This window comes from Haemorhous mexicanus, chromosome 24 (assembly GCF_027477595.1).
Source record: "Haemorhous mexicanus isolate bHaeMex1 chromosome 24, bHaeMex1.pri, whole genome shotgun sequence".
In the NCBI taxonomy this organism is placed as follows: domain Eukaryota; kingdom Metazoa; phylum Chordata; class Aves; order Passeriformes; family Fringillidae; genus Haemorhous; species Haemorhous mexicanus.
This window is the reverse complement of record NC_082364.1, coordinates 1106772-1116559: the sequence shown is the minus strand read 5'-3', so window position 1 is coordinate 1116559 and position 9788 is coordinate 1106772.

The window sequence follows — 9788 nt, the reverse complement described above, 5'->3', positions numbered from 1 at the left end:
GTTTGTCCTGGTGACCCTGAGTGTTTTGGGGGGAATTGGGTGGTGTTTCAAAACCAGAGCTTGAGTTAGAAATGTCACTTAAACCCCAGCTCTGTGTGGTTTGAAGTTGTTATTTTCTTTTTATAAAAGGTCCTTAGAGACTTGTTCTTTTTTGTATGAATAATTGTCTTTTACCTTTCCTGGGAATTAACTTCAACAGCTCCTTGGAAAAGCCAAGTGTTGCCTTCCAGCCACCCAAAGAATCTGGATGCTGTAATTAAGGACACAGAAATTCAGGAAAAAGAGAAATGAACAAAACCATAGAAATTATTTTCCTCACTTTCTCAAGACCCTTTTCTCCTCTCTGCCCCCTCTGCCTTCCCCACCTCTTCCTTTCCTCTCCTGAAGCAGTTGGTTGTGAATGGGGTTCAACTTTGCATTGTCAAATTAAACTTTTCTTTTAGAACTAAAAAACTTTCAGTTTTAAAAAATACTGGGAAAACATCTCAGTAAAAATTATAAATGTTGTTTCAAGTGAAAATAATACTAAACCCCAAAGTTACAGACAGAGTTATTGACCTACTTCTGTGCAATGATGATGTGGAATCAGCTTCCTTGGGTTTATTTTTTTATATCTTTTGCTTTATTTGTAATTCCCAGAGCTGCTTTGCTTCTGCCCAGAGACCCTTTTAGTAGTGTGAGGAGGGGTCCCCTCCTGGGGGCTCCTGGAGCTTCTCCCTCTCCCCCACAGCAATGAGATACCCTGAACTTTCCAGGGCAAACCTCCAAGCCAGGGGGAGTGCTGCTGCTCCAGAGGGGGCTCATTTTGGGATTTCAGGCAGCAAAATCTCCCCAGTGAATCCCCATTCTGAAGCAGAGAGGTTTCTGGGGCCCTTTGGAGGTGGAGCAGGGATCAGACACGTGGAGAGGGGAGAGGAGGAGGGACCCAGTGCTGCTTTGATCCTTCTTGGCGTTCCCCAAGGCCCCCATGTGCCCAGCACCTGAGAAAGACTATTTATAAACCTGCAGGAAGAACAGGGAGCCCATAAATCTCCTGGGCTTCCTTTTCTCTCTGGAGCAGGAGGAAAATGAAAACCACGTGCTGGATTCTCCAGGGATGCTCCATCCTCCTGCCCCAGCCTGGAGGTGCCCATGGGACCTGACTGTCCTCACCTGGGGGTACTCAGTAAGGCAGGAGGTGAAATCCACACACTGGACAGGAGGGAAGACGTTTTCCTGACACTTTGGGGTGGTTTCATGTGAAAACCCCAAAGCTCCCAGGCCATGAACTTTGCTGCTGCTGAATCTCCATCCCCACGGCTCCTTTGAGGGCCAGATTCCATCACCTCTCAGCCAAAGCCATTTTATTAGAATGAGGAGAGCTGCTCACTTTGAATAGGAACCAAACCCTCCATTTTGGCAGGGAAGGGTCACAGAGTTTCCTACAGGCTTCTGGAAGCTGCCATGGAGATTCTCTGGAGGCTTCTACGGGGCTGAGCTTGTGCTGCAGCCCAGCATCTCCACACTCAGCATAAATTTGGCTGCTGGACACCAAATTCCTGAAGGAAAGGTGGATGCCATCAGGCTCAGCCACGCACTGCAGTGGTGATGCCTCCCTGACGGGCAGAGCTGCTCTCTTTGGGATCAAAGATCAAAGGGCACCAAATGTGTGACCTCCCGTGGGGGCTGGAGCTCATCCCAACACCAGAGCTCCTCGTGGGGAGTGGAGGGGAGGCTGCTCCTGTCCTGCTCCTGGGTGAAAGGGGAGCAGTGCTGCTGACCCCAGGGGCCACAGAGAGCAGGAGCAGATGGCAAACAGAGCTCCCAGTGTGGCCCTGCCCGCAGGAGGTGACCCCGGGCACAGGGCATTGTCACCAGAGTCCTCACCGGGACACGGGGCCCAGTGACTGCAGAGAACTGCCCCAGGCAGCAGCTGCTAAAAATACTGGGAGGGACAAAACCTGGCTCCTCCTGCCCCTGCAAAAATTGGGAATTTGCTGTGCTGTTTGCATGGCCATGAAAAAAACTGTCCCCACTTTTTTTGCTGTTTTTTTCCCCATCCTTTCATCCTTTCCACTGGTGCTGTTCAGCTCTGAGCCCTGGATCTAAAATGAAGAACATGGGGATCCCTTCTGTCAAAAAAAAAACCCCAAAAAACACTGAGAAGTTATTCTTGGTATCATTTTTAAGGTGGGGAAATTGAAGCACAGAGCAGGGTTGGATTTTGCCTACCCCTTCATATCCTGGGAACGAGACAGAGAATTTCACACAAGTTTTCACACAGCCCTGGCCAAAATCAAAGCTGCTGCCCATGGACACGTGGGATGCTCTCCACATGGAGCAAATCTGCCCTACTCACTTTGCATCCACTGAAGGAAAAATAAATCAAACAAACCAGTCAAAAACTGCCTCCTAAAGGCCCCGGTTCTCACGGCCGGCAGTGACCAGAACTTCCCTGCGGTGCTTTCCTTGCAAAAGCTTGGGATGGTTTATCCATGTAGGATAACTGGGGCAAAAAAAGGGCTTATTTCAAAGTTATGAGGGGAGAGAGGTGCCAGAGAAAGGAATTCAGGGTAGTGAGAGGGAAGTGCTTGGCTGCACATCTGGAATCAAACCTGTGAAAACTGAGGAGAATCCAAGAAAACCACCTTTTTGGGATGGAGCTGGGCATAAAATTGGGAAAAGCAGCAGAACACAGAAAGGGGGGGGAAAAAAGATAAAATCTCCTCCAGCACCATCTGAGTGTTTCCTAAACCCCCAGGCCCGGTTGTACACATGGGAAAACAGCCATAATTCAGGACATTGGGATGGGGAGCTCTGGGAAAAGCAGCGTCTGAAGTTTCAGTGAAGGTCCCACAGCACCTGTGGAATATTTTCTCTGCTGCCTGCCCCTAATTGCATCCATCTGGGATGGAGGAGCTCTTTCAGTGCTGCCATGTGTGGGCAGAAGCTGCTGGGCTTTGCCCCATATTCCTGTCAGATCACAGATAAACACAGCCCCATCCCTGGGCTGCTGGGATAAGGCAAACACACCAAGTTCTGCTTTCAGGGCAGCTTCAAGAATGAAGCTCTGATTAAACAGATGATTTTCAGCCTCTTTTTGTCACATTCTTGTGAAAGAGAGGTTGACACAAAAATAAAAAGGAGGGGCAATCTCTCTTGCCTTTTTCCCTGGGGGGAAACAGGGAATACAGGCACTGTGTGCCTCAGTTTCCCTGTTTATCTTTGGGGCATGCTAAAACTTGCTGCCCAGATGAGCTTAACAAAAATTCCAGTGTTTAAAGTGACATTTCCATGTGCCACCCCCAGGTGTGATGTCCCAGCAGCAGGAATGTAAAGAAAAAGGGGAAATTCCCCCACTCCTCATGGAAAACTCTACTGGAGGGAAATCTCCTCCAGGAGGAAGGACCAGGGCATTTGGAGCTGGTAGGGGCTCAGAATCCCCCAGGGATCAGCCTGAGGCTGCAGCAGGGGCTGGGATTGTCATCACATTATTAAACAGTTCTATAAAACATCCAAGTTTTGTTCTGGTGGGAAAAAGCTGCAGGAGGGAGGATGGGGGAGCTGGAGTGGATTTTTTCCCTGATTGCAATTTTCTTTGTCTGGATGTCAAGCTCCAAAACATCCCAGTGACTCCAAATGATTCTGGACACTGATTTGAAAAAAATTCTTTCACGTTTTGGCATCACCCAATAAAATTCTGGAGAGATTTCTCTCCCCATTGTCTTCCAACCAATTCCTAGAGAGTGGGGAGAAGAGATAATTAAGTCAAGCCTCATTAAGTGTTTCAAGAATTCCCTCTCTCCTAAGTTTTCCTGTGGTCCATTCACTTGCAGCAATCTTTACCTGAGCTCATCCCACTTAACACAGCTGGAGAAGCGGGAAAAATCCAAATTTTTGGATTTGTGAGGTGCCCAGGGATGGAGAAGGGTCAGAAGCCAGGATTTAGACCCAATCCTGTCGCCCTGGGTGACATCTCTGCCTCTTCTGACCAAAGGGTTGGGATGAGATGTTTATTGCCCAGCAGCAGCACCTGAAATCACAGGATCATGGAATTACTTTGGTTGGAAAAGACCTCTAAGGTGACCAAGCCCAGCCATAAATCCCAGTGTGACTCACTGAGGTCTTGTAGGATGGTGTGGTTCTGACACCACCCACTGTCCCTTGGTCCCCAGGCCATGAAACCCCTCCTCAGGTGAATCAGAAGAGGCTTTTCTTGGAAACATGGAATTCCAGAATGGTTTGGGTGGGAAGGGACCTTAAAGCTTCTCCAGTCCCTTGGGCAGGGACACCTTCCCCTGTCCCAGGTTGCTCCCAGCCCTGTCTCACCTGTCCTTTTCTCTTCCCCATGGTCCTTCCTCCCTGCTCCCACCATCCCAGCTGAACTTCATGTAGGGAGTGGGAAGTGGAATCCAGAGAGGTGGAAAAGGGTGGGAGAGGAGGAAGAGGAGGGAGTTTCAGGCCCAGCAGCTCACTGACAATTTTGCTGTTGCTGTTTTTATTTTTTCTCCCTTTATGTTTATCCAATTTTGAAATTCCACTTAATTAAGAAAAAAAAAAAATCAAAGCTCTGCCTGGAATTTCTCTTGCTGCCCGTTCTCAGCCTGTGAATTTCCCAACGCCTCGGCAGGGGCTGCCTGGACTCCATGGGCCCAGAGCCAGCTCTGGTTTCCATTACAGTGATTAATGCCAGGGACCACGCTCACATCCCAGGCCTTCCACACTGCTCAGGGATTTGGGGAATTTTGGTACCAGTTCTGTGAACCCCTTCATTCCTGCGGGGCAGCCATGGTCACGTTTCCAGCAGGAGCTTGGAAGCTGCTCTCCAGGAGGATGGGAGCAGGGCAGGGCACCCCAGAGCTGCTGGGGTCCCCCTGCTTTCCTCTGCTCTCTGTTGAGGATTTCTCCATGCTCAGATCCCAGTTTTCCCTGCTCTCTGCCCAGGATTTCTCCATGCTCAGATCCCAGTTTTCCCTGCTCTCTGCTGAGGATTTCTCCATGCTCAGATCCCAGGTTCTTCTGTGGGAAAGCCACTGCTGGGATGTGGGGAAGGCTGGTGGTGTGAGGTTTGTGATGGCAAAGTGGGTCAGAGGATTTTCCTTCTTCCCTGTGTGCCCATGAATCCTGGAAACATCCAGGAAGCCACCACCAGGACCAGCCTCTTCCTCACCCCCAGTGATTCCCAGCTAACTTCAATCCCTTCCTGGGAAAAGCATCACTAAATACAACTTTATTCCTTGTACTTTCATTTGCTTTGCTTCGTTCCCACAGACCACAGCTGGCTGCTCCCAAATCCTGGGGGATGGGGGATTTCAGGAGGAATCAGGAAAGCTGGGATGAAAGCAATGCTGGACAATCCTTGCCAAATCTCCCCTGGGAAGGCTGAACTCTCCACCACCCTTGCTGAAGGCACCTTAGAGGCACCCCCACAGTTATTCTGCTTGTGCTCAGGGTTTTCCCAGTGCTGGATTCATTGGATCAGCCATGGGAGGAAATGCTCAGGCTCCCCAAACTCCTTCTCCAACAGATGTTCCAATAACAGCACATTAAAAAGGAAGTTCCCTCTTCCAGGTAGCTCCAGCTGTCAGCGATCCAGAGGTGAAATTTATCCTTTGCTCTTGTCTCTATAAATCCTTTCCTGAGCTCCAGGCCAAGGCAGCTGCTGCTGAGGGGCCAGCGGGTGCTCAGGGAGTTCACTCCTGCTGCCCTCATCCCAGCCAGCCTGGACCTGTGGGGAACATCCCAAAATGTCTTCAAATCTCATGGGATTGCCCTGTTTGCAGCTCCTGGAAACAGGATTGCTCCTTGTCCAGAAAAACAAGGTGGATTTCACCCAAAATCCATGGAAGTGCATGGATTATTTGGAATGTGTTGATGGCCTTGCCCTGCCCCAGCAAGACCTGGATAGGTTTTTTGAATCTCCTCTCCCTACCCAGACAGATGGATCCATCCAAACCATCTCTCTCAGGTGTCTCCAAAGCCTTGGATGGACACCAAATTATTTGGGATACATTGGTGGCAACGCCCTGCACGACAAAACCTTGTCAGATTGGCTGAGACACCTCCCTCTTCCCAGAGAGATGGATCCGTCCATCCATCTATCCCTCCATCCATCCATCCATCCATCCATCCATCCATCCATCCATCCATCCTCCATCCATCCATCATCCATCCATCCATCCATCCATCATCCATCCATCCATCCATCCATCCATCCATCCATCCTCCATCCATCCATCCATCATCCATCCATCCATCCATCCATCCATCCTCCATCCATCCTCCATCCATCCATCCATCCATCATCCATCCATCCATCCATCCATCCATCCATCCATCCATCATCCATCCATCCATCCATCCATCCATCCATCCATCCATCCATCATCCATCCATCCATCCATCCATCCATCCATCCATCCATCATCCATCCCTCCATCCATCCCTCCATCCATCCATCCATCCATCCATCCATCCATCCATCCTTCCCTTCCTCTGGGTGCCTCCAAAGCCCTCTTCCCATGCTCCTAAAGCTTCTTGGATTACAGACTCCTTGGGGAGAAAAAGATCCTGGAATTTTTTGGAGAGCTGATCAAAACATGTTTTGATTTTATTTGATTTCTCTCCACTCCCAGAAAATTGATTTTTTTCAGCTCAAAGCCAAGCTCTCCCCCGCTACTCCCACACAATTTGTATTTCTGTGCTGATTCCTTCCCCTCCTTTGTAATGTCAATCCCAGAATTTCTATGGAAGGCAGACATCTTTTACAAAGAGTTTATCAGGAATCCCATTATTTACCTGGGGAATTGTCATGAGGGATTATTGCCTTTTCCAGGAAGAAATTTTTCAGGCTTTCCTTTTGTGTGTCAGCTCAAGTCTCCAAGGAGCTGCCAGAGCCATGGCACTCTGGGGCACACATTCCACAGCTCCCAGCATCCGGCTGGCAAGAGGAGAACAAGCTGGGGCTGCCTTGGCCTGTTCAGCCCTGCTGGAGGTCACAGTCCCTCATGTTCATCCTCCTTCCTGGAATGCACATGGATATTGTCTCTCCCAAGCCAGGCTTTGGTTTCCCAGCCCAGGCCACACTTCTGCATGCAGAGCCTGAGCAACCAACGGGATCCCAGCTTTGTCCCTCTGCTGATGGGATGAGGAGCCAGCATTCCCTCCTCAGAACCACATTCCTGAATATCCCCACACCCCCGTGTGCTTCCCGCTGCCTTCGGCGAGACCTCTGTCTGCTTCCCACCGTGCCCTTCCTGGGACAGGGAAAGTGCTGGGAAAGTTCTCTCCCAGGGCACTCAGCTGGCTGCGGCCTTGAACAATGCTTGGAAGGGAGGATGGGGAAAAAAATAGCCCAGCTGACGGCACAGGGACTCATCCAAGCAGCAGCAGCAGTGCATAGTTTGTGGTGGAAGTGTCCTGGAGTTATTTCCTATGGAAATCTGGATTGGGTTAGCCCTGCTGGCAGGCTGGGATCTTCCCAGCTCAGAGGCCCTGTGCTGGACTCCCATTCATTGGTCACCAGCTTTCCTACTCCAGGCTTTGCTTTTCCCAAGGAGATCTCTTGGTCTCCTCCCTGGCTGGTTTTCTGAGGGTTGTTCCCAAAAAGCATCTCCTGGAGGCTGAGATTCCATCCCCAGGAAGACACCACGGGACTCCTCATCTGGAGTTCCCCAGGATCCATCCCATCCCAATGCTGGGGCTTCAGGGTCGAGTCAGAGACCATGCCCGTGGTTTTGGTGGCTGCACATGGGGGAGACGGAGCTCCTGGACAGGGTTTGTCCAGCACAGACCAGGACATGCCTGGGTTGGGCCTGTCCGTGTCACTAGAGCATGACAAGGAAAGCAACTGAGTTGTCTCCAACAACTCCTTGTGTTTTGTTAGGAAAAAAGGGAAGAAAAAACTGAACTCATGTTTTTCAGCACTTCCGATCTCTCTCAGGACATGACCTTATCCTGATTTGGTGCTCTGAGACAAATCCACCTTTGCAGAAAAATCTTCATCATCCACAAGGAAAGCACATGGAACACCAGAATTCTTTCCTATTGTAAGCCACTCTCCCTCTCCACAGCTCCATCAGCTCCTGCTCCCATCAGGCTTGGAATTTTGGGACCCCACTGGCTGGCTTTAAGCCCTACTTTTCCCAGGCCACGTCCCCACTGCTCTCCCAAATCTGACCCTTCCCGAGCATCTGGCAGCCAAGCGCGCAGAAGTCGGGCAGGGAAAACCACACAGCATTTTTATCCCCCAGCAGAACCTCCTGTGTTTATTTCTGGAGTCACAGCAACCCAAGACAAGGACCTCTAGGGCTGAGAAGGAATGTGTGAGAAGCTTGTGAGCAGGGCTGGCAGACTGGGAGGGAGGTGCTCTCCAGAGGGAGAGGTGTGCTCCAGAGGGAAGGGTGTGCACTCCAGAGGGTGGGATGTGCTCTCCAGAGGGTGGGATGGGCTCTCCAGAGGGTGGGATGAGCTCTCCAGAGGGTGGGATGAGCTCTCCAGAGGGTGGGATGGGCTCTCCAGAGGGAGGGGTGTTCTCTCCAGAGGGAGGGGTGTTCTCTCCAGAGGGTGGGATGGGCTCTCCAGAGGGTGGGATGGGCTCTCCAGAGGGTGGGATGTGCTCTCCAGGGGGAGGGGTGTTCTCTCCAGAGGGTGGGATGGGCTCTCCCGAGGGAGGGACGTGGGTTCTCCCAACACGCTGCTCTGGATGACAATCACCTGCTCTGTGCTGGTGTCCCTCCCTTGTTTTGGTCATGGGCAAGGCAAGATTTGGGGTGAAATCCTTCAAATTCTTCTTGTAAGCAGATCCCTGAGCTAATCCAGCCCTTGTCTCCAAGAGATCATCTCCATCTCCACACTGGGGAGGGATGCCCACTTGCAGATCTGTGCAAACCCTGGGTGAGCACAAACCACCCCCAAGTGATTCCTCTCATCTTTTCTTGTGTGGTTAAACAAGTTTGAATCACAACCCAATTTGTTTATTAAACCAATTTCACTAAAATGTGCCACCCCTGGAAGCAGCCTGTGCTCATTTCCCCCTCTCCCACAATCCCAAAGCTCATAGAGGGGGAATCCAGCGCTGCAGCTGCTGAGATTTCTAAATCTACACACCAAACCTGGATTTGTTCTGTTTCTGTTTGTCATTTCCATAAGCCATCCCATTAGGAATTGCACATTCCTGGTTGCTAATTTTATCAGAGAAGGGCTGCACAGATCCCCAGGCTGATACCAGGAATGCTCCTATGGAAAGAGAGTCGTGTTTTCCTGTGTACACAGAGTGGCTCTTCCTGAGAGGAACTGCAGACAGATTTTTGTTGAGTTGTTGGGTTTGTTTGGAGTTTTTCTCTCCTTGCTGGTGGCTGAGCAAGCAGCTGGCACGGCCTCTCCACGGATGATTCACCGTGACCAGGCAAAGGCAGATCCAGCTCTTCCTGGCCCGGCTGCTTGTGACAGGAATTTTGGGTTCAGGCTGGGAGGTTTTGGGGATGGGAACCAGCTTTGGGTTGGGTTGGCACAGCACGAGGTGGTTGGGAAGGGGAACGTGCAAAATCCCATTTTGCTACTGCTACAAGGTGGCAATCCAGGGATTAGGGAGGGGTCATGGGAGTGGATCAGAGTGGCTTGGGTTGGAAGGGACCCTAAAGCTCAGCTCGTTCCAGTGGGACTTTCCTCTGTCCCAGGCTGCTGCAGCCCCAGTGTCCAACCTGGCCTTGGACACTGCCAGGGATCCAGGGGCAGCCACAGCTACTCTGAGCACCCTGTGCCAGGGCCTGCCCACCCTCACAGGGAACAATTCCTAATTCCCAATATCC